The sequence below is a fragment of the Pelophylax lessonae genome (genome assembly GCF_965119305.1).
Source record: "Pelophylax lessonae genome assembly, chromosome: 5".
NCBI classification, from domain to species: domain Eukaryota; kingdom Metazoa; phylum Chordata; class Amphibia; order Anura; family Ranidae; genus Pelophylax; species Pelophylax lessonae.
Window position 1 is genome coordinate 391,929,540 of NC_138772.1, and position 25,916 is coordinate 391,955,455.

The following is a 25,916-nucleotide window of genomic DNA, read 5'->3' on the forward strand; positions in this document are numbered from 1 at the left end:
TAATCAATCAGCAAACTTTATCCTACACCAGCCTTTGTCAACCACCAGGGTGCCTTGAGGATTCTATAGGGGTGCCTTGGCAAAATGCCTAAACATTGCCCAAAAATTGTATACAAGCCCGTGTATGGATGAAGCCTTCCTTTTAGTTACACAAAGCCACAGGTATTTATTGTTCAACCTTATAGCTGTTGGTGTCCTAACGACCAATGTCATCATCAGCTGATAAGCAGCAAGTCAGTTGCCTTCATGTCATCCTTGTTTGGCCCTCCCCTGCCCCTCTCTATCAGTGTTGCGATCACTTTAGCTAAGTGATGGAGAAAAACTGAGGGAGAAGAGAAACATTGGGATACTAGTCAGTACCAGTGTGCAAAAGTGTATTTGCTTTGGAAGAATAAATTACCTCCAATGTTGGGTGTCCTACTTGGGTGGATGTTGCTGCATTATGTAAAACTATTAGAATAGTTTTTACATTTTAGAATGGGGTGCCTCAAGACTGTCCATAATTTTTAAAGGGTGCCTTGCCTGAAAAAAGGTTGGGAAACACTGTCCTACACCACCATGGTGTTTAGCAATAGGAGGACATGGAGGGAGGAAGGGGAAGTGCCACTGTGTATACACCCACGTGTGACTCTGTAGTCATGTGGGCTGCACAGATAAGAAAATGAGGCAGTGAAGAGCTTAGAAGGAAACTGAAAATGGAGCATGCTCAGTAGATGACGCCAGCTGGTCTACTAAATCTTAAGCTGCAAAGAGGTGGGAGGGACAACTAAAGGCATTTATATTTCACTCTACACAAATAAAATGCTTTAGTGGCTTTGTGAGTACACACACACTGTTATAATGCATGTAACAAAGTTGTTCAAAGTCTGGGTTTAATGACTAATAAAAGCGAATTAAATATTGTTTTACTGTTTTCTTGATATATGCATGATCAGACATTGATGGGGGCACGTTATCTCAGAAACTTCTTCTTTTCACAGAATTTTATTTGAGCAGAGAATAAGCATACATTGGTGTATATATGTGACATTGGAAGCTGGATTGTAATGGATATAAACAGACTGGCTATAGAACATACAGTGTTACTGAGCTGTTTTCTATCAATTGCACACAATATACAAATATTGTCTATCCCAGCCTTTCTCAAATTTTTCAACACAGAGGAACCCTTGAAATAAATTTCTGGTCTCGGGGAACCCCTGCTAAAAATGAAAAATTTACAACCCATGACACATTAGTGTGACAGTCAGTGGGAAGAATGCTCCTTACTCTTGTCATCATTGGGAAGAATTACCCCCTTACAGATAGCTAAAAGGAACAATGGTGTAATTGGAAGCTTATCTGAGAGTCAGAAATTGCTCATTGTTCACGGAAACCCTAGCAGCCTCGGGAGGAACCCTGGTTGTGAATATCTATCTGTCTGTCCGTCCGTCCGATTATCTATCTATCTATCTCTATCTATCTCTATCTCTATCTCTATCTCTATCTCTATCTCTATCTCTATCTCTATCTCTATCTCTATCTCTATCTCTATCTCTATCTCTATCTCTATCTCTATCTCTATCTCTATCTCTATCTCTATCTCTATCTCTATCTCTATCTCTATCTCTATCTCTATCTCTATCTCTATCTCTATCTCTATCTCTATCTCTATCTCTATCTCTATCTCTATCTCTATCTCTATCTCTATCTCTATCTCTATCTCTATCTCTATCTCTATCTCTATCTCTATTCTTGGTGTATCTGGTTTCTGTGTCATATATTGTGCCCAATATACTAGAACATTTCTACAGCTTTGGTTATCATGCGTGTTCTCTTTACTGTCCATTAGAGGGCGCTTTTGTATATTGAAATTAACATTGGAATGCTTTCACAAATCTGTATTCCTACTCTGTATAACATTTTAATAATCTGTTTAGTAAATAAAAACATGTTTGTTTGTTCAATAACCTTCTATAAAATGTCTTGGCTTTTCTATTCTGTGTGTATTCATATTTTTATCACCACCGGCATTCCTTACATTTTCTTTTGGCTTGAAAAGTGTTCTTCCAGGGAGTTCTGCATGCCTAGTCTCTTACTGTATTCAGTACAATTTATCTAATATGATTATGATGACAATTTTTTATTTCCATACACATTGATGTTTAACACGTACTGACACTGTTTATTACTGGTTTCTTTTTCTGACATTGTAAGCAGTGGGAATACTCGGTAAGATGGGAAGTAGTTGAACTAGAATCATTTTGTTGACAACAAGTCAAGAATCTGGTGAGAAATAACATCCATGGTGTACCCTGTCACTGCCTATCAGTTCAGGCATGCAGGATTGTGTCCAAGCCCAGCCAAAGACTTACAACAATTGACCTTCCTCCTCTCTGTCAGTTGGTATATTGTCAGAAGTATTCACGCATGGATTTATTTCATGGTTAGATGATCATCTGAGTTTAATTCATCTGTTTGTTCCAGGAAATTGGGTGTATTATGGGGCTTAAAGTGCAGTGTTTGCTCAGTGCCCCTCCATCATAAAGGACAGGGGTTCTATTAATGTCATCATCTCTTCTTATACTGCCAGGGGGGTCACCCATTTGTGTCTGTAGTATTTCTTTTAAGGATGACTCTAAATGATATCCTCATTCTCCAAATATAATTAATATACCTCTGCTACGTAATGGCCCTGTGATCTATTTTTCATGAAATTGTTTCTTTGTCTCCTTGTGATGTCCCCCGTGAGCTCCCAGACCTCTCCTTTTCCTACTTACCTCTGTTTGTTTGGAATGAGCGGTGTGCATTCATTGCAGTCATGTACAATGCTCTATGCACATGATGAATCTTATAGTTCATAGTGCCCAGTCCATTTAGAGAGCAAGCAAGAGAGGGTGACTATTTTGGTTTGTACAGTTGGACCATAGAGAGAGAGTGAGAGACCACCCTCTAAAAGGAAGTCAGACAGATCTCAGCTTAAAAAGGTGTAGTTCTAATCCCTTGCAGGAGCCGCTGGTGATGATGGGTCCTCTGTTCTGCCTCCACTCTCCAGACTGGTTCTAATGGCAGAAGGTAGAATATATTAGGAAAAAAAACGTAAGTGTGCAGCAGCCCCCCTAATACTTACCTGAGCCCCATCTCGATCCAGCGATGTTGCACATGAGATCTGGGAACTCTCCCTCGTTGGCTGAGATAGCAGCAGGCACCATTGGCTCCCACTGCTGTCAATCAAAGTCAGTGAGCCAATAAGGAGAGAGAGGGGGCAGGGCCGAGCTGTGGCTCCATGTCTTAATGGATGCACAGAGCAGCGGCTCAGCTTGGGTGCCCCCATAGCAAGCTGCTTGCTGTGGGGGCACTCAGCAGGAGGGAGGGGCCAGGAGTGCCGGCAGGGGACCAGAGAAGAGGAGGATCGGGACTGCTCTGTGCAAAACCAACTGCACAGAGAAAGTAAGTATAACATGTTTGTTATTTTTAAACAAAAAACAAGACTTTAATATCACTTTAAGGGATTAGCAGTCTACCAATCTTTTAGAAAACTTGGAAATAAGACCACAAGAAGCATAGCAGTAAATTGATTGAATATATCATGGCAACTCAAAGCAACATGGTATAAATCAATAAACAGACAATTAAAGTGACATAAAGGCACTTTGTTCAATGAATCACTAAATAGCACTTAAAGGCCCCTGAGTGTGTCTAAAAGTACCTAGGACTTGGTGTTCAATGTTGGCCAGCTTTCGGTGGGGCCCTTCTTTAGATGGTGTACTGTCAGTTGAAGAGTGTTATGAAAGAGGCTAAGATGCTAAGTAGGGGCAGTCCCAGTGGGCTAACAAAGTGTGGCAGGCATTTAAGACATGTAGTTCAGCTCAACACTTCCTGGCAAGCAGCTAATCGGGTCCCAATGGCTTGGCGATCAGCAGTTCCGAGCAATCAGGCCCTGGATCCTCACACAGGCTACAGTCTCTCAGCTCTCAACAGGCTTAGGTGCAGTTCTCCCCTCTTCCTGATTTGGGGGGGGGGGCACATCAACAGTTCCTCTTAGCTCCTGTAATGGCTTCAGTCCCTCAGATGTGAGGCAAAGACCCTCACAACAGATCCGTTCTTGTCACTCTCTTCCCTGGACTGCCCTGATCAAGGTCGGTTTGCCCAGGAAAACAGTGAAGCTTCTCCCCCAGGTGCAAAGTATTGTGGGAATTGAAGTCCACAGTCTGCCAGCCTCCATTAACAAGCATTGTCCAGTTCCCCTTTAAGAAATACAATTCCCTTCATCCATGGCACCTAAAAAAGATGTTATACTTACCTGACTCGTGCAATGGTTTTGCACAGAGCAGCACCAATCTTTTTTTTTTTTTTTTGGTCCCCCGCCAGCGGTCCTGGCCCTTCCTCCCTGCTGATTGTCTGCAATAGCAAGCCTCTTGCTATAGAGGTACTCAAGCAGGATGGCTCCATTCACACAGACAGCTTGGCTCGACTCCCCACCCCCTCCCTTCTCATTGGCTCACTGGCTGTGGTTGATGGCAGCACTGCTGTGTAAGCCAATGAGGAGAGAGAGATCCCGGAGAACTGCTGCTCTCATGCACATCACTGGATCGAGATGGGGCTCAGTTAAGTATAAGGGGGGAGGGGGGTTAGCTGCACCAAGAGGGTTTTTTACCTTAATGTCACATATGCATTAAGGTAAAAAAACCTTGAGCCTTCAGAACCACATTAAGGATGCAGCAGAGAACTAGGAAGCTGTGCGTTTTTCTAGTTCTCAGGTCTCATGTGAAGCTTAAAAATTAGTCTTAGAGTTTTTGTTAAGTTAAATAATGCATACTGTCACTTCTAAATCTGGGCATCTGAGCTTACATGTTAACCACTTGCCGACTGCCGCAAGTACATATACTGCGGCGGTCAGCTCCCCCTGTGCAAAGTGACGAACCGGTACGTCACTCACCCGAGAGCCAATAGGGGCCGAGCGTGCACCGCCGGAGGCCTGCTCCCGCTCGTTCACTGGGATCTCCGCGTGATGTCCGCCGGTCACTCGCAATCTCCCGCTGGAGAGGGAGAAAGGCAAATGGCTGATGTAAACACAGCCGTCTGTCATACTCCCTGGTGTAACTGCAGAGATCATACGATCCTGCTATGTAGGATCGTATGTCTCTGTGGTTACATCAAAAGCCACGCCCCTTGACAGTAAGAATCACGCCCCTAGGGACACACTTAACCCCTTGTTCACCAATAAAGTTAACACCTTCCCTGCCAGTGTCATTTTTACAGTAACAGTGCACATGTATAGCACTGATTACTGTAGTAATGTCACTGGTACCCCCAAAAGTGTCAAAAATGTCAGTCAAGGGTCCGATCTGTCCGCCACAATGTCGCAGTCCCGCAAAAAAAATCGCAGATCGCCGCCACTACTCCTTAAAAAAAAAACAATAAAAATGACATAAATCTTTCCCTTAGTTAGTAAACGCAATAACTTTTGCGCAAACCAATCAAATTACGCTTTTTGCGATTTTTTTTACCAAAAATATGTAGCAGAAAACAAATTGGCCTAAAATGTTAAAAAATTTAGATTTTTACATTTTTTTTGAGGAATTTCATATAAAAAAATGTGAAAAATATTGTTATTTTTTCAAAATTTTCGCTCTTTTTTTGTTTATAGCGCAAAAAGTAAAAATTGCACAGGTGATCAAATAGCACCAAAAGAAAGCTCTGTTTGTGGGGAAAAAAAGGACGTAAATTTAATTTGGGTACAGAGTCGCACGACCGCGCAATTGTCCGTTAAAATCACGCAGTGCCGAATCGCAAAATAGGCTCTGGTCTTTGAGCAGCCAAATCTTTCGGGGCTTAAGTGGTTAATGAAATGGTTATTTTTGCCATATACAGTGGGTATAGAAAAGAATCATGCCCTATTAAAAGATTCACATTTTGTTGCTTTGCAGCCTGAAATTAAGACAAATTCAGTTTTTGTTTTATCCATTCTGTATTTACTCAGTGCAACTTATAATATTCAAGTGAAAGATATAACACCAACATGTCAGAAAAAAAAATTAAAAACAGAATTAGTTGGAAAAAGTATCACCCCCTTGTGTCGGTATTTTGTTGAACTACCTTTTTCTTTATTTACAGCCTCTAGTCTGTTGGGATATGTCTCTACTAACTTTACACATCTAGACTTTGCATTATTTGCTCACTCTTCTTTGCATAAGCTTAAAGCGGAGTTCCACCCTAAAAATTAACTTTCCACCATCCGTTGGCTTAAAAAAACCTGAAAAAGAATTGGATAATTAAAATTTTTTTGTTTTTGTTTCACTTACCTTGTTTTTAATGAAAATAAACTTTCCTTCCTTCCTCTTCCTCACTCTGTGGCCGTGGCCCCCGACGTCACTTCCTCCTTTGCATTGACTCCTGGTGCAGGCGCATCATTCCCTGCTGAACAGCTTCTGGGCATGCGCAGAACCAGCTGCGGGATGATGCATCTGCCCCGGAAGTGACGAGCAGGGCATTCTGGGACTCCGACATCACCGTAGAGGACACAAAGAGGGACGCCCTGGCTTCAGTTGCCCACACCTGAGATGGCAGCGCTGGACAAGACATTTTCAAGGTAAATATTTCTTCTTACAGGTAAGTTAAACAGGGGACAGTTCAGAGGCTATCGTTGCTTAAATGCACTAGCCCTGACTGTCCCAGGGGTATTTTTATCTAAAAAATTTTTTTGCCCGGATCTCTGCTTTAAGTTCAGTTAACTTAGATGGTGACCGTTTGTGGACTGCAGTCTTCAAGTCATTCCACAGATTTTCAATGGGGTTTAAGTCTGGGTTCTGACTAGGCCATGCAAGGACATTCTCCTTTTTTCTCCTTCAACCACTGTGGGGTCATTTTTGCTGTGTGCTTTGGGTCATTGTTATGTTGGAAGGTAAAGCTTCTTCCCATTGACAACTTAATAGCAGAGAGCAGCAGATTTTCCTCAAGAATTTTACCGTATTTTGCCCAATCCATTTTTCCTTCTATCCTGACTCCAGTCCCTGCTGCAGAGAAACACCCCCATAACTGGATATTACCACCTCCATGCTTTACTGTTGGAACGGTGTTATTTGGATGGTGAGGTGTATTGAATTTCTGCGAGACATATCGTTTGGTGATGAGGCCAAATAATAAAACTTTAGTCTAATCTGATTAAAACACCTTTTTCCATGTGGCCTTCAGAATCTTCAAGGTGCGTTTTGGCAAAGCTCAGTCGTAACTGCATATGGCATATCTTCAGGAGCTGCTTTTTTCTTGAAACCCTCCCATACAAGCCACATTTGTGGAGAATTTGTGATTGTTGTCACATGCACACAATGACCACTCTTTGTCATAAATTCCTGCAACAGCTTCAGAGTTGCTGTAGGCTTCTTAGTAGCCTCTCTGACCAGTTTCCTGATGGCTCTTTCATCCAGTTTGGAGGGACATCCTGATCCAGGAAGGGTCTGTGTTGTACAAAACACCTTCCACTTCTTAATATTAGACTTTACTGTGCTTCCAGGCATCGATAAAGCCTTTGACATTTTTTTTTTTTTATCCATCTCCTGACTTGTGCCTGTCCACAACTTTATCCCAGAGATCCCGATGACATTGCCTTGCCACTCATAGTTGATTTTTTGCTTCAGTTGCACTACTAGGAACTAAATTGCTCCATGCTGAGATAATCAAAATGACTACAGTTGATCACAGTTGATAGTCAAATGGCTTTGTGTGCTATTGAGAAGGTGATTAGCTACACCTGATTGAGTTTACAAGTCATTTTTAGGAGGGGGGGGGGGTGGTCCTTTTGCCAACTCAGTAATTCTGTTTTTGAATTTTTTTCAATTTGTTTCTAACATGTTGGGGTTATATCTTTCACTTGGATGTAATATGTTGCACTAAGTAAACACAGCTGGATGAAACAAAAACTATGTCCGTCTTCATTTTGGGCTGCAAAGCAACAAAATGTGAATATTTTTAAAAGGGTGATTCTTCTCTATACCTACTGTAGTTCATCTCAGTTACAGAGTGAAATTAATTTTGTGCCATATGTTTGTGCCTCCTCCTCCACTCCAGTAAGGAAAGACTAATTATACATCTCTTCCTCTCTAACAGCACCAGAGATAGCAACATCAAAGGCTCCCCCCCCTCCCTTTATTAAAGTCAGTTAAGAGGATTTTGCATCACCAAACATTCCTGGCGGCTGGTGGTCACATACTTTTCCATTATTCCAGTGTCTTCCTGCAGAGCCATATTACACTGGGAGAGAAAAGCAGGCAAAAAGCTGAGTACTTTGTTAAAATACTGTATTTATCATGTATAACACGCACAGGCGCATAACACGCACCTTCTTTTTATGAGGGAAATTTCAGGAAAAAAACGTACATTTTAAATAAAGAACTTTGAAGCAAAATAAGGGTCAGTGCCAATCAATGCAGCCTTATCAGTGCCCATCTGCAGCCTCACCATTGCCCATCATTGCAGCCAGGGCCAGACTGGCCTTTTGGGATACCGGGAAATTTTCCAGAAGGCCAGCGAGTCCCCCTGCCCTGGGGCTGCTTGAAGGGCAGTGGCACCCATAAAAAAAATGGCTATGGCCGGCCCAACATGTCAACTGTGCATGCGCCGCCGCCGCTCGAGAAAGCCCATATATGTTCGGCCATTCTCGGGCAGACGGCGCATGCGCAGTGACGTGTTGGCGCCGGGCGGCAGCATTTTTTAAATGTAAGGAGCCTCACAGATTGGTAAGTTAGACCCCTCTGCAGCTCCTGTATCATGCCTGCAGCCTCTGCCTCTCCTGTACCACTCCCTCAGCCTCTGCCTGTCCTGTACCTTGTCTGCAGCCTCTCCATCTCCTGTACCATGTCCCCAGCCTCTGCATCTCCTGTACCATGCCCGCAGCCTCTGACATCTCCTGTACCATGCCCACAGCCCCTGCATCTCCTGTACCATGCCTGCAGCCTCTGCATCTCCTGTACCATGCCCACAGCCCCTGCATCCCCTGTACCATGCCCACAGCCCCTGCATCTCCTGTACCATGCCCACAGCTCCTGCATCTCCTGTACCTTATCCGTAGCCTCTGCATCTCCTGTACCATGCCCGCAGCCTCTGCATCTCTTGAACCACGCCCGCAGCCTCTGCATGTCCTGTACCAAGCCCGCAGCCTCTGCATCTCCTGTACCATGTCTGCAGCTTCTGCATCTCCTGTACCATGCAGGAAAAAAGGGGGGGAAGATTGGCGCAATCGGATTGCACGAGCTGCTGCGATAATCTAGATATGGGCAAAATGCAGATGATTGAGTCCAGTGGAATTGCTAAACACTTTGATGGCTGCAGGCTTTGTAGGGTGAAGCAACCCTGTATGGATCCAAGACAAAAAGAGAGAGAAGACCAAACGCCAATCTAAGTGTAGCAATGCAGTTGATTTAATAGCAATTAAAAGAGTATTACTCACAAACGTGCGTTAAAAACAGGCATCTCAAATAGTATAGGGCATCTGGGCGCTATTCATCCAGGGTGTCATTCCGGATCCCTTGTGGAGCTGGCGCTGTGGGGGATGAGCGGCGATCTCCTGTTGTGAGGCAGGGGACGTGCAGATCCTTCAGCGGTGGTGTAGCAGCGTGGGTCCTTGGGTCGGAGGGCTATGACATCACTTCCTGGGGATGCTGGTGTGTAGAACGGCGACGCGTTGCGGAGCATGCGCTCCTTCTTCAGGCCGTGCAGGGGCCATTTTGGATGTGGGTATTTATGCCCATAGATCGTGGGATAAGTTACAGAGGCTCAGCAGGGACAATTTTAGACAAAGCAAAGCGGCAGAAAGACATGGAGAAAACGAAAGACAGACAAGTGATGCACAGCTGGGGATGGAATGATACTGCTAAGGGAAAGGAAGAAAGGGGGGGGGGAAGGGAGAAAAGGAAAGAGGGGAAACCAGGAGGGGGAGGGGGGGGGAAAGGGGGAAGGAATACCCTTGGGACAATATATTGGGAGTATATACTGAGGCGTTTACAATATCTAGAGGACAATTTGGATAGTCGTGCCAAACATTGATAATGGTAATAATGATGATACTCAAATTGTAAAAATTATATATATATATTTTAAAAATATATTTAAAAACATATTTTAAAAAATATATATACATGTATTCAAAAAATTGAAAAAATTGAACAATTAATAGAAAAAGTTTATTAAAAAATGAATTATTAAATCAATATTACTATTATTGTTGCATCCATCATTGGATCTCTACATTATACACATACCCATTAGCAATTGGGTCGTTAGACATTTAATCTTTTGATCAAAGGATCTTTCTTTTATATTTCTATTCATTATTCAAAGTCCTTGATTTATTAATTCATTTTTTAATAAACGTTTTCTATTAATTGTTCAATTTTTTAAATACATGTATATATATTTTTTAAAATCTGTTTTTAAATATATTTTTAAAATATATATATATAATTTTTACAATTTGAGTATCATCATTATTACCATTATCAATGTTTGGCACGACAATCCAAATTGGCCTCTAGATATTATAAACGCCTCAGTATATACTCCCAATATATTGTCCCAAGGGTATTCCTTCCCCTTTCCCCCCCCTCCCCCTCCTGGTTTCCCCTCTTTCGTTTTCTCCCTTCCCCCCCCCCCTTTCTTCCTTTCCCTTAGCAGTATCATTCCATCCCCAGCTGTGCATCACTTGTCTGTCTTTCGTTTTCCCCATGTTTTTCTGCCGCTTTGCTTTGTCTAAAATTGTCCCTGCTGAGCCTCTGTAACTCATCCCACGATCTATGGGCATAAATACCCACATCCAAAATGGCCCCTGCACGGCCTGAAGAAGGAGCGCATGCTCCGCAACGCGTCGCCGTTCTACACACCAGCATCCCCAGGAAGTGATGTCATAGCCCTCCGACCCAAGGACCCACGCTGCTACACCACCGCTGAAGGATCTGCACGTCCCCTGCCTCACAACAGGAGATCGCCGCTCATCCCCCACAGCACCAGCTCCACAAGGGATCCGGAATGACACCCTGGATGAATAGCGCCCAGATGCCCTATACTATTTGAGATGCCTGTTTTTAACGCACGTTTGTGAGTAATACTCTTTTAATTGCTATTAAATCAACTGCATTGCTACACTTAGATTGGCGCTTGGTCTTCTCTCTCTTTTTATCTCCTGTACCATGCCCGCAGCCTCTGACATCTCCTGTAACATGACCGCAGCCTCTGACATCTCCTGCACCATGCCCACATTCTCTGCATTTCCTGTACCATGCCTGCAGCCCCTGCATCTCCTGTACCATGCCCGTAGCCTCTGCATCTCCAGTACAATGTCCGCAGCCTCTGCATTTCCTGTACCATGCCCGCAGCCTCTGCATCTCCTGTACCATGCCCGCACAGCTACTGACACCTCCTGTACCATGCCCGCAGCCTCTGACATCTCCTGTACAATGCCCGCACAGACTATGACATCTCCTGTACCATGCCCACAGCCCCTGCATCTCCTGTACCATGCTCGCAGCCGCTGCATCTCCTGTACCGTGCCTGCAGCCCCTGCATCTCCAGTACCATGTCCACAGCCTCTGACATGTCCTCCTGTACCATGCTCACAGCCTCTGCATCTCCTGTACTATGCCCACAGCCCCTGTGTCTCCTGTACCATGCCCGCAGCCTCTGACTTGTCCTCCTGTACCATGTCCACACAGCCTATGACCACATGCTGTACCATGCCCCACTTTTAACCAGAATTTGCTCATATATATATAAAGCCCTATGTACTTTCATATCCATCTTTTCTATATATAATACACTCTTTAAATATGCCTTAAAATGCATGGTTTTCCCTTTTAAGAAAATAATGATGTTATGCTGTTGGGCCGGTATAATATTGCAATGGGGCTGGTATGAAATTATTTCCAGGGCTGAATTTTATTCCCCGTGCGGCCCTGATTGCAGCCTGATCTGTGCCCATATTCAGCCTGACCGGTGCCTATCATTGCAGCCTGATCTGTGCCCATCATTGCAGCCTGATTTGTGCTCATCATTGCAGCCTGATCTGTGTTCATCATTGCAGCCTGATCTGTGCCTATATGCAGCCTCATAATTGCCCATCTTTGCAGCCTGATCTGTTCTCATATGCAGCCTGATCTGTGCCCATATGCAGCCTGATCTGTGCCTATATGCAGCCTTGCCATTGCCCATATGCAGCCTGATCTGTGCCCATATGCAGCCTTGCCATTGCCCATCATTGCAGCCTGATCTGTGCCCATATGCAGCCTTACAATTGCTCATCGTTGCAGCCTGATATGTGCCCATATTCAGCCTTGCCATTGCCCATCATTGCACCCTGATCTGTGCCGGATTACAGAGGAAACTCCTGTGTACGCTGCGCTCACAGTCACACACAGTCCCGCCTCCTTGGCTGGCTCTCATAGACAGAGAACTGGTCCAGGGACTGGTGCCGGGACATGTGATGTCTATTCTAAGAGCCGGCCCAGGAGTCTAAGTGACTCGCCCCCCCCCCCCCCCCTTCGAGGCAGCAAGGTACAGTATCAGCGTAAAACAAGCACACACACGATTTGCCCGCTATTTTCAGAGGGAAAAAGTGCATTTTTTACGCCCGTAAATAGGGTACATATTTGGGAGTTTCCTTACCTGAAAAAAATTTGTTTTCCTATCCATCCAGTCCTGAGATTTTTTTTACATTTTAGTCTTTTTTTTTTTTTTTTAAGACGTTAGTCCAATCCTGAGATTTTACTCAGCTGTGTCAAATAGTGTGCCCAACCTGATGACCTGACTTTTCTTTTCTGTAGTTAAAGAATATGTGAACCTATACTTTTTAGTTTAAATTAGAAATGAAAGGCAAAACATTTGTGTAAATAAATAATAAAAAAAAAAACATGATAAATACCTTGCTTTCTTATTTATAAGTGATCACATAATCTCTGTTCACAGTTGCATAAAGGGCTTAGAAAGACGAGGGTAGAGAAACTGCAGAACGCTGATCTTCCCAGTAAATGGCTGCAGACGAGAGTTTATCAGCACAAGTCTTAGCCATTGAAGGACAGGCAGGCTGTTCTCCTAGCACAACCAGAAAACGAACCACTCTGGAATGGATTTGCTCCCATTCCTAGTGTGGTCAGTTTGAAATAGGAAAGCAGGGGGACTGGCAAGAACAGCAAGTATTTCAAACAATGGAAGCAATGCAAAGAGAACAGGATACAGGAATGTAAAAAATGTTGCGGTAACATATTCTTTAACTGCTTGTCATTGTCAATCAACCACTGCAGTTTTACTGCGACAGGTCAGCCCTGTCCTGCGAAATGACATACCTGTACGTTGCTTCGTGGGACCGCTAGCACTGATTTCTGTAGTAATGTAACTGGTCCCCCCAAAAGTGTCAAAAATGTCAGTTAGGCAGGGGCGTACCTAGAGCATTTGGCACCCGGGGCGGATCCTATATCTGGCACCCCCCCAGGCAACGAACATTGACGTGTCATGTGTAAAATGTATGGAGACCCCCTTTTACATTACACAGAACCCTTACCCCTGGACCCCTTTACATTACACAGCCCCCGTACCCCTGGACCCCTTTACATTACACAGCCCCTGTACCCCTGGACCCCTTTACATTACACAGCCCCTGTACCCCTGGACCCCTTTACATTACACAGCCCCCTTACCCCTGGACCCCTTTACATTACACAGCCCCCTTACCTCTGGACCCCTTTACATTACACAGCCCCTGTACATTACACAGCCCCCTTACCCCTGGACCCCTTTACATTACACAGCCCCCTTACCCCTGGACCCCTTTACATTACACAGCCCCCTTACCCCTGGACCCCTTTACATTACACAGCCCCCCATTGAAACCCTTTACATTACACAGCCCCATCCCCCATACAACCCTTTACATTACACAGCCCCCCAATATAACCCCTTTACAATACAAAGCCCTCACCAATAGAACCCCTCTACAATAAATCCCCCCATAGAACCCCTATACAATACAAAGCCCCCCCATAGAACCCCTATACAATACAAAGCCCCCCCATACAACCCCTATACAATACAAAGCCCCCCCATACAACCCCTATACAATACAAAGCCACCCCCCCATACAACCCCTATACAATACAAAGCCCCCCCCATAGAACCCCTATACAATACAAAGCCCCCCCCCATAGAACCCCTATACAATACAAAGCCCCCCCCCATACAACCCCTATACAATACAAAGCCACCCCCCCCCCATACAACCCCTATACAATACAAAGCCCCCCCCATAGAACCCCTATACAATACAAAGCCCCCCCATAGAACCCCTATACAATACAAAGCCCCCCCCCATACAACCCCTATACAATACAAAGCCCCCCCATAGAACCCCTATACAATACAAAGCCCCCCCCCATAGAACCCCTATACAATACAAAGCCCCCCCCATACAACCCCTATACAATACAAAGCCACCCCCCCCCCATACAACCCCTATACAATACAAAGCCCCCCCCATAGAACCCCTATACAATACAAAGCCCCCCCCATAGAACCCCTATACAATACAAAGCCCCCCCCCCATACAACCCCTATACAATACAAAGCCACCCCCCCAAAAAAAGAACCCCTTTACAATACAAAGTCACCCCCCCTCAAAATAACCCCTTTACAATACAAAGCCCCCCCGCCCCCCCTCAAAATAACCCCTTTACAATACAAAGCCCCCCGCCCCCCCCTCAAAATAACCCCTTTACAATACAAAGCCCCCCCCTCAAAATAACCCCTTTACAATACAAAGCCCCCCCCCCGCCCCCCTACCTTTTTAGGAGGAGAGCGGAGGAGGAGGAGGAACTGTTTAAAGCAGAGAGGATGTGAGAGACTCACTGTCACTCCCGAGCCCTGAATACACAGCGATCGGCGCCTCGGCGGGAACTGCAGAAGTTACTCTGCTGGTTAATGAGCAGGTGATTGGTTGATAGGCGGTCCTAGCAACCAATCACCTTCTCATTAACCAGCATAGTAAACTGCGGCAGCGCCGATCGCTGTGTATTCAGGGCTCGGGAGTGACAGTGAGTCTCTCACATCCTCTCTGCTTTAAACAGTTCCTCCTCCTCCGCGGTGGAAGCAGTCTGGCGGCCGGCCCCGGGTGTCACCCTGATCTTCCCTGACACACTGACACCCCCCTAATGTGTGGCACCCGGGGCGGACCGCCCCCCACCCCCCCCTATTGGTACGCCACTGCAGTTAGGTGTTTGATCTGTCCGCCGCAATGTCGCAGTCCGGCTAAAAATCGCTGATCGTGCCATTACTAGTAAAATAAGTAAATAAAAATGACATAAATCTTTCCCCTAGTTTGTAGACGCGATAACTTTTGCGCAAACCAATCAATATACACTTATTGGGATTTTTTTTACCAAAATATGTAGCATAATACAAATTGGCCTAAAATGATGAAAAAAATTGATTTAAATTTTTTCATTGGGAATGTTGTATAGCAGAAAGTAAAAAATATTGTTTTGTTTTCAGAATTGTGACTCTTTTTTTGTTTATAGCACAAAAAAAAAAAAAATCGCAGTGATGATCAAATACCACCAAAAGAAAGCGCTATTTGTGGGAAAAAAGGACATACATTTTATTTGGGTACAGCGTTGCACGACCACGCAATCGTCAGCTAAGGTAACGCAGTGCTGTATCGCAAAAAATGGCCTGGTCATTAAGGGGGTAAAACCTTCTGGTCCAGAAGGGGTTAAACAACACAGCTAGGTCACCTCCCTGCCTCCAGTCTGTGATTGGCTAATGAGGGAGCAACAACAGGATGATGACCCCCATCTCTCTGCTCTCTTCTCCGTTCAGCATGTTTTTCTTGTCAGCACAAGTTGGACACTACACCGTTCCTCCCTGTCCCAGACTGAGTGCTGCTGTAAAAGAGCCTGATAAAGACCAATTCATGTATTTGTTGCTGCATTTAAAACACAATTCATTATAATAAATATACTAATTTTTTCTAATAAATATATCATTACAATCATTGGTGATTTTTTTTATATCTGCCTGCAGTTAAGCAGAGCTCCATGTTAAATTATTCAAAGCATTTGTCAAAATTTTTAGCCAATAAGTTCATCATGAATAATTAACACGGCAACCCAGAGGTTCCCCATGCTAACATGCCATCAGATTAGTTAAAAAGCTTTTGATATCTCCTTTTCCTATTTAGTATTTTTTTTTAATAAGCTTATAAAGGTAAACAGATTCATATTGTATTGATGAGTAATTACAGAATCGTTTGAATGTCAAAGCTATAACCATTCATACGGGCATCCCCTGATCTGTATACATAGTATCCCCATAGGACTGTAACTGATACAGGAGATGTCTAATGTATCAATCAGATTTATCCCAAATCCCCCGCAGGGTGTTCTGGTACAGTGACAAAACCAATAAATCAGGAGATGGTAATTATGTTTTGACTAGGGCTTGAAATTGAATGACTGCAGGGTGTTCTTTCTTTGTCACTGTACCATGACTGGGGCTGGATACAGTTATATCACAAAAAACTTCTGAAAATGTTTTCATAGATTGTGGTTAAAAAAAAGAAAAAAGCTTCCAAAGAAATGGAATAGTTCACAGATATTGAAATCTTCCATATCATTCTGTATGATTCTGTGGATGGAATATTCTAGGAGAAGCTCATTATTTCAGCAGTAGTCATCATTTTAACCACTTTACCACCGGAGGATTTTGCTGTCTTACGTCTGGGCCACTTTTTGCGATTCGGCATTGTGTGACTTTAACTGACAATTGCGCGGTCATGCAACGCCGTACCCAAACGAAATTTACGTCCTTTTTTTCCCACAAACAGAGCTTTCTTTTGGTGGTATTTTATCACCTGTGCGATTTTTACTTTTTGCGCTATAAACAAAAAAAGAGCGTAAATTTTGAAAAAATAACAATATTTTTCATATTTTTTTATATGAAATTCCCCCCCAAAAAAATGTAAAAATCAAAATTTTTTTAAATTTTTGGCCAATTTTTTTCCTGCTACATATTCTTGGTAAAAAAAATCACAATAAGCGTATTTTGATTGGTTTGCGCAAAAGTTAAAGCGTTTACTAACTAAGGGAAAGATTTCTGTCATTTTGGTGTTTTTTTTTTTTAACGAGTGAGTGCGATTTTTTTTGCGGGACTGCGACATTGCGGCGGACAGATCGGACCCTTGACTGACATTTTTGACACTTTTGGGGGTACCAGTGACATTACTACAGTAATCAGTGCTATACATATGCACTGTTACTGTAAAAATGACACTGGCAGGGAAGGGGTTAATTTTATTGGAGAGGGAGGGGTTAATGTATGCCTGGTGGTTACTGACATGTGTGGGGGGAGTTGACTGAGTGACACAAGGACAGATCGCAGGTTCAGCTATGCTGAACCCTGCAATCTGACCCTGCCTGTCACTTAGGAGATCCGCCCGCTCTGTTTACACAAGCGGGTGAATCTCCAGACTCGATTCCCCGACGATCGGGGAAGAGCGGCGGTGATCACCGCCGCTCCTCCCCTGGCCCGACTCCCGCTGTGACTGAATACAGCGGGAGCGAGCCTCCGGCGGCGCACGCACGCCACCGAGAAAGGGGAGTGTCTGGCGACGTAGGTCTACGTCGCCAGACGATAACGAACCGCTTTGCCGCAGTAGAGCTCTAGTGAGCAGTGGCAAGGTGGTAAAGAAAAGATTATTGGCATAATGTACCTAGTAAAATCTAAATACATAACAAAGGCTCCTTAAAATGTATTTTCACACATTTTTTGAGCCTTCAGTTTAATGCAGCTAAACACATTCCACGTGTTCAATCTCATAGAGTTCATTTTTCTTTATAAAGCAGCTACAGCTTATATAGAAAAGCCTGTCCCCTTCCAGCATTTGCAGAGTGGGACCCTGTTCTCTGTGGTGAAGCAGCAGGCTCACTGTAGAAGATTGATGACCCCTACTAAGTGAAACCTTTAGCTAGTTCATGCTCCCCATTGATTGGAGAGTTCTGTATCTAACTCAGCAAGGGGTGTGTCTGACCCATGGGCGTAGGAGCCGGGGGGGATGGGGGGACACATCCCCCCCAGGAAAAAATGCGGGGGGGACAGACTCTGACCTCTGCAAAAAGACCACTGTCTCCCTACAGAGAGCAAGGGCCCCACTCTACAGCATGGGTGTCCAACCTCTTGGCTTCTCTGGGCCACATTGAGTGTAGAGAAATTTCCTCGGGCCGCATATAAAACATATACTATAGTTAAGGTAGATAAGCAATAAAACGCCGCCGTGCCCTTCCCGCGCCCCCCCCCCCCCCCCATAGCACTAATTTATGATTTGAAGTGGTCATGGTGGTAGGAGTCAGAAACACTGCACATGCTGGGATATTTACAGTTATGTTATGGGGGCTAGTTGCACTCCTAGCACATATGACTTAGACAGCCAGAAAATGTCATGTCCTTATTTATACATGTATGAACAAGGACATGACATATGACAAAACACAACTGGTTATTAAAAGACATATTGCAACAATTTACACACACTAATGCACATACCTTTTTTACTTATTTTGTAGACTGCTGGCAGTTACTGCTGGCGGGTAATGCTGGTCATGCGGCGGGTACTCCTGGAGAAAGCAGCAGCTGCAGTAGAGAGCAGAGCCGCTGCTTCCTGTATGGCTCCTGTCACAGGCGGAGTGGATTTCATACTGTCATACAAAGTCCTGCCTCCTGGACTGGCTCCTATGATAGATGTCACCAATGTGCTGTCTATCCCAGGAGCCAGTCAAGGAGGTGGGGCTTCATATGACAATGTTTGTAATCCGGCGGTACTCGGCGGGTCTTGTATGGATTTTGTGGGGAACCCCATGCCAAAATTTTTATAAAAAATGAGGTGGAGGTCCCCCCAAAATCCATACTAGACCCTTATCCGAGCATGCAGCCCAGCAGATCAGGAATGGGGGGGGGTGAACGAGCAAACGCACCCCCCACTCCTTAACCATACCAGGCAACATGCCCTCAACATGGGGGAGTTGCTTTAGGTGGTTTGGTTAGTTGGTTTAGGTGGCCGGTGGTTGTGGGGGGTCTGCAGACAGAGGGCTTATTAGAATCTGGAATCCCAGATCCTGCCCCCCCCATGTGAATGACTATGGGGTACATATAGAAAAATGAGGCCGTTTAAAGACGGCCTCCCGGAAATTAGAGCCCAAGCTGTAGCCGTCTTTCGGCTATAGCGCGGGCGGGAACTAGTTAAATAATGAGACATTGGTAAAAAAAAAAAAAAAATTTATTAAACACAAGCTTCCCTCTTTCTAAACTTTTTAATTAAAATGTTAAACAAGATTTCCTTCCTCCTTATTGTTTTCCTCTTTAACATTAGTTAATTACCTCAAATCTTTGTGGTTACATTGTTTTAGTATAACTACAGTGGTTTTGATGAACTGAGTGAATGAACAAATTACCCGATCAGACTGGGCACAGGACTAAATAGAAATTTCCTTTAGCCCACAAACAACTTACTACAAAATGTAACTTTTCAGAATGATGGTTACAGCTTATATGCACTGAACAATTGGGAAGATTATTCCCCCTACTTGTCAATCCTACAAGGGATCAAACTGGTATCTTGTATGTTATTTTAATCTTTTCTGTGCAGTGGTAAATGGGTACCACCAATTCACCAGGTAGGGGGATCAACTTACCTACCTTCACGTGGGCCAGGTATGTTGTATATAAACTTCTCTTACAGCAGCAAACCTTCCTGGAGATAAGTCTTGTGCCCATCAGTAGAGATCCTGGAGATCAGTCTTGTGCCCATCATAGATTTTGGGTCCCTATATATTTGAAAGATTTTCTGCAGCTGCTGTATATTGAATTTATCATGGTATTATATTTAAAGCTGAAACTTTAATTTAAATATATTTTGCAACAGCCACAAAGTATATTCCTATACCTTCTGTGCACCAAATGCCTTTGTAAACCCAGTTATTACCTTGTATAAGTAGAGGTATCACCATCAGATGCTGTACATAACCTGTAAAGAGAGCAGAGCTGTGGGACGGACCTTACAGCACCTATTCTACAGGCTGCCAGCAGACAACTACTGGATGGGGGGGGGGGGGGCATACAAGACCAGTCACCCGGCCTGCACAGTGATTGAGCAGCAGTGACTTCAGGGCCCAACGCAGTCCCAAGTGTATCATGCAAGGTCCTCTTCTGAGCGCTGTTGTCCTTTCTACCGACCTGCTATGCCACTACAGGACATATGGGGTGGATGGAAGAAATGACTTTGCTCAGCAGAAGGCCAGAGATCCAACCTACCCAGTTGTGTGTCAGATCCTGAAGAATCTTATGCAAGCTCAGATCTTTAAAGGCTAGTGGTGCAGGCAGGTAAGTATTAAAGTGGTTGTAAAGGCTATAGGTTTTTTTTACCCCAATGAAGTCTCTGCATTAAGGTAAAAAACCTTTTAGGTGCAGCTCCCCCCCCCTGCCCCCATAAATACCTACCCGAGCCTGATTTCAGTCCAGCACTGTGCCCGGGAGCGGCGGCACTGCTCTCTCTCCCTCCTCACTTGGCTCAGCGAGAGCAGCGGGAGCCATTGGCTCAATCGATTCTTGTGATGAGGGAGTATGGGGGGGGGCGATCCGCACTGTGTGTCAATAGACACACACAGTGCAGCTCAGGATCGAGCCTGAACGAGTACCCCCTAGCAGGTGGCTTGCTACCCCCCCCCCCCCACTAGCAAGTGGCTTGCTAGGGGGTTACTCAAAGGCAGGAGGAGCCAGAAGCGCCAGCAGGGGACCCCAGAAGAGGAAGATCGGGGCTGCTCTGTGCACAGAACAGGAAAGTGTAACATGTTTAGTTCAAACAAAGTGCAGCACTTATCAAAGTGTAACATGTTTGTTATAGAAAAAAAATAAAATAATAGTAATAATAAGATCAATCACTTTAATTTTATTCCTTGAAGGCAAAGCCTTTTTTTTTTGGAAATAGCAACAATAAAGTGATACTAAACTCTGGTTTAAAAACAAAATTATTTTCAAGTATGTATTCTTAAGACAAAATACTTTCTATTGCCCCCAGCCTTCTCCAAATCTTCTAATATCTTTATTTTTGCTGCTGTGATTCCACTTTCTTTTAAGCACTTGCCGACCCCCGCCCGACTATATACGGCGGCGGTCAGCCCCTCTCAGGCAAAGTGACGTACCGGTACGTCACTAGCCTGGGAGCGAATAGGGGGTGAGCGCGCGCCGCCGGAGGCGCGCTCCCGCCCCCGCTCGTACCCGACGAAGCCGGCGCATGTCACTCGCGATCGTCGGGTAGAGAGGGAGAAAGGCAGGCGGCTAATGTAAACAAAGCCGCCTGTCACTCTCCCCTGTGTAAAAGCACAGATCACTCGGTCCTGCTATGTAGGACCGTTGATCTGTGCTATTACACCACTAGCCACATCCAATGACAGTTAGAAACACGCCCCTAGGGACACACTTAACCCCTCCCTCTCCAATAAAGTTAACCCCTTCCCTCCCAGTGTCATTTTTACAGTAACAGTGCATATGTATAGTACTGATTACTGTAGTAATGTCACTGGTACCCCCAAAAGTGTCAAAAATGTCAGTCAAGGGTCCGATCTGTCCGCCGCAATGTTGCAGTCCCGCAAAAAAAATCGCAGATCGCCGCCATTATGCGTAAAAAAAAACAACAAAAATGACAAAAATCTTTCCCTTAGTTAGTAACCGCAATAACTTTTGCGCAAACCAATCAAAATACACTTATTGTGATTTTTTTTACCAAACATAGGTAGCAGAAAACAAATTGGCCAAAAATTTTAAAAAATTTAGATTTTTACATTTTTTTGGGGGGGGGGGGGGAATTTCATATAAAAGAAATTTGAAAAATATTGTTATTTTTGCAAAATTGTCGCTCTTTTTTTGTTTATAGCGCATGATCAAAAAAATCGCACAGGTGATCAAATACCACCAAAAGAAAGCTCTGTTTGTGGGAAAAAAAGGACGTCAAATTCGTTTTGGGTACAGCGTCGCACGACTGCGCAATTGTCCGTTAAAATCACGCAGTGTCGAATCGCAAAATAGGCCCTGGTCAGGAAGGGGGTAAAACCTTCCGGGGCTTAAGTGGTTAAAGGATGTCTACATTCGTTCTCCGTAGTTCCACTCCCTCTCTGTTGCTCCTGAGATGGACTAAAAACTATGGACTATAGAATGTATAGTGTGCACAGAGCGATGCACATGACTGCAACAACTAACGTGCACTGCTCATTCCAAACAAATAGAATTGAGGGGGGAAAGGAAAGGTTCAGGAACTCATGGAGATTACAAGAAAATACACAGTAGGAAATAATTTCATGAAAAATAGATTATAGGGCCAATAAATAGTGAATGTAGTGCATTATTTTTGGAATAAAAGGATACTGTTTAGTGTCATTTTAAGGGGATATATGAACTTATATGAGTATGCTGGGGAGACCACTGAATTTTATCTCACCAGGCACAGGGATACCTGTCTATAGATAACGTTATTTGCGTCATTAGTTAGGGTTAAAAGTAAAGGAAAAACTAAAATGTCAAAAGCAGATGTCTCTGCATCCCTGTGTTGAAGATACGTGTCAATTGATCTGTTTTTACTGACATCATCATCCCTCTCTATTGCAGCAGCTGTTGCTGTTCATCCAGTAACCTCTTTACCAGGAAGAAATACACTCAAACAGTTCTCTTCCGCATGTTTCCAGTGTTTGGATTTGTAATCGAAATAAGAGGCAATTGAGTACTGTCCGTGATACTTTTTTTTATTTGCACTAACATACAATTTTTCAGGACAAGCTTTCGGGGTATGTCCCCTTCTTCAAGGTCCAAGCAGTACTCAAGCATAATCGAAATAACAAAGTACACACTGAAGACAAATTGCCCAATTCATTTAAAATAGTCCTAATTCAATAGTAAGTAAAGTGGATTCCTATTTATCTACTAAAGGTATGATGTAGTTTATAGGCAATAGGGCAGTGAATTGTATCAGGTCATACCTTTTTTAAAATTCTTTATTTAGGAAGAAAACTGTGAAATAAATTCTGTTCAGTCAGCATAAAAGTATAAAGGGTTAAGTACATAAAATAGATTGAATATTAAAACTTTAGCACTTCAGGTGAGACCCCCAAGATTACAATTCATTACAACTTGGCCTCCACTACATAATTACCCACTTGACCTCTGGAAGATTTTACCCTCTTCATGACCAGACCATTTTTTGCTATTCAGCACCAGTGTTAATTTCGTGCTAAAACCGACTAAAACGTTTTCGTCGACTAAGTTAACACAATTTTAGTCGACTAAAATACAACTAAAACAATTCAGATGACTAAAATACGACTAAAACTAAAATTGCATTTTAGTCTTAAGACTAAAATACGACTAAAACTAAAATGGCATTTTAGTCAAAAGACTATAACTAAAACTAAATCAAAATTTGCTGCCAAAATGAACACTGGTACATGCTCAAAGCATAAATAATAACATATTCGATTTTTCACTCCAGGACCAGCAGTAGTATATAATGAGTTTGGAAATTGTAGAGAAATGCTTAAATAATGCATTACAAATTACAATTGAAGTACACCCATTCGATTATAGATGACTAAAATGAGTTTTAGTCGACTAAAATGTAGGACGTTTTAGTCGACTAAAATGTACTGGAGTTTTAGTCGACTAAAATGTAGGACGTTTTAGTCGACTAAATACGACTAAAACTAAAACACTTGCAGAAGACTAAAATGGGACTAAAACTAAAATGCCATTTTAGTCCTAAGACTAAGACTAAAACTAAATTGAAATTTGCTGCCAAAATTAACACTGTTCAGCACTGTGCCACTGTAACAGGCAATTGCTCAGTCATGCAGCACTGTACGCAAATTACATTTTTTTCTCACAAATAAAGCTTTCTTTTGGTGGTATTTAATTACCACTGGCTTGTTTATTTGTTATTATATCAACTAAAAAGACTGACAATTTTAAAAATAAGAAACAATAATTTATACTTTTTGTTATAAAACATTTCCAATAAAATCAAATTTCTTCATAAATTTAGGCCAGAATGTATCCTGCTGCGTCTTTGGTTAAAAAAAATCCCCCACATTTTTGGGGACAATAGTAAAGTTCTAAACGTGACCAAGATACTGATCTGGACAGACACCATACTAGTAAAATCGGTAATTAGCGACTTATAGTGTGACGGATAGTAGCAGGGACTGGCGCTGACACTGGCTGGAAAGGACACTAATTGACTTCAACTGACACTATCTGATGTTGCTGGTGACACTAATATAGTGATCGGTGATAATACCGTATGCTGTCACTGTACTAATGGTACTGGTTGGGTGACAGGGGTGATGATCAGAAGGGCAATCAAAGTGTTAACTGTATGCCTAACAAGTGTATGTGTGCTGATTATACTCACAGGCTGGTTGGCTTTCCTCCCTGATTTCAGCCGTGAACAGTAAAGCCCCGTACACACACGTCGAAAATTGGCAGGGAATTTTCGGCCAACATCCGATCGGCCGATTTTCGGCTTGTTAGTATGATGCTTCCGACAACCGACTCCGACTTTTCGGCCGAAAAAAATCTGGTGTGCAGGCTATAAAATTTTTGTTGGCCGTCAACACAACGGCCGATTTTCGTGCAGTCAGTACAGATTTCGACAGGGAAAAATCTGATCAGCAAGTCTGGGAATGCTCAGTGAAGAAAGAACACAAAGAAAACAAACCAACACATGACATCACTTCTGAAGTAGAATTTTGTTGGGCGAGAAAATTTGTGTGCAGTCTAGGCACATTCCAACCAACAAAACACCACTCTGGACAAAAGACGGACGATCGGTCGGCCGATAATCGTTGCGTGAGTACGGGGCTTAAGTGAATTCAGGGAAAAACAGCCCGACCTGGCTTGTGTGTTTTATACAACATACAGATCTGTGCTGTGATTGGCCACAGCAATCAGCAGGTTCACAGCCAAAATCATTGGCTGCGAGCCTGCTGTCGAACTTGTGCTGAAAAGCAAGACCCCAATATTTTAGAGGTCATTGAATCTGCCTAAAGTGCAGCAATATAAGTAAGACTCTCTTAATGTTCCATGTTCAACCACCTCCTCAAAGTGAGGGTAAAAGGCTTACCAGAAAGATGCACCTGAAAAGCCAGAAGTCAACAGGTGCCTATGTATGGTGCAATTCCCATAAAGGATTAGCTGGAACCATGGAACTGTGAACGGCCATAGCTGTACTCCCAATGATGCACCACTGAAATGACCTCAGATGTTTTAAGAAAATCGAAATAAAGCCACCACTTGGATGCATGTACATCGCATACTACTGTAACTGTTAGAAATGTAAACCAAAATGAATAAATAATGTAAACTATTCTTCATCTTGGGTCCTATCTTGTTTCTGAAGGTCTGCATCCCACGTTAGACTTCTAAAGGGAAGAAGAAGGAAAAAGGAGAAATGGGGAAGGGGTAGAAAAACCTGTATATTCTGTTTCTGGTATATGACATCTTACCCAGTGGATGCATGGGTGAATTTTATAGATTAGAAGTGCTTTGTCTCCCCAATGGAGCCTGGAGTCAAGGGTATAGAGTAGCCATGCAGTCCATTTTTGCAAATACTTCTCTGATTTTTCAGGATGAGATCTTCAATATGTTGGATTTTATTTATTCTTGCATACTATTGTGTTTTGCTGGGTTTCGCTCAACTTCTTTACACTGGTTCCAATCAGTACTCATGAAGCCCCATAGGGCGTAACACGTATAGGAGCGGAGCCACATTGCATTTGTATGTATATATTGCTGTTCCTGAGGTTTTCTTATTGTGGATGTGAGAAATTGTCCAAGGAGGATTATTAATACAGTATCTCACAAAAGTGAGT

At 43.5% G+C, this 25,916-nt stretch overlaps 2 protein-coding genes across 2 annotated transcripts in view; both read right to left on the reverse strand.

Moving 5' to 3' along the window:
• The window catches only part of LOC309557106 (myosin regulatory light chain RLC-A), a 41,698-nt gene extending 38,268 nt beyond the window's left edge, over window positions 1–3,430 (reverse strand). The window contains exon 1 of the mRNA XM_082259739.1: window positions 3,418–3,430. The gene's annotated coding sequence lies outside the window, so the exon portion shown is untranslated. The remainder of the gene's footprint in view (window positions 1–3,417) is intronic.
• Window positions 1–25,916, reverse strand: part of TGIF1 (TGFB induced factor homeobox 1) — a 398,124-nt gene that overhangs the window by 211,262 nt on the left and 160,946 nt on the right. The window lies entirely within an intron of this gene.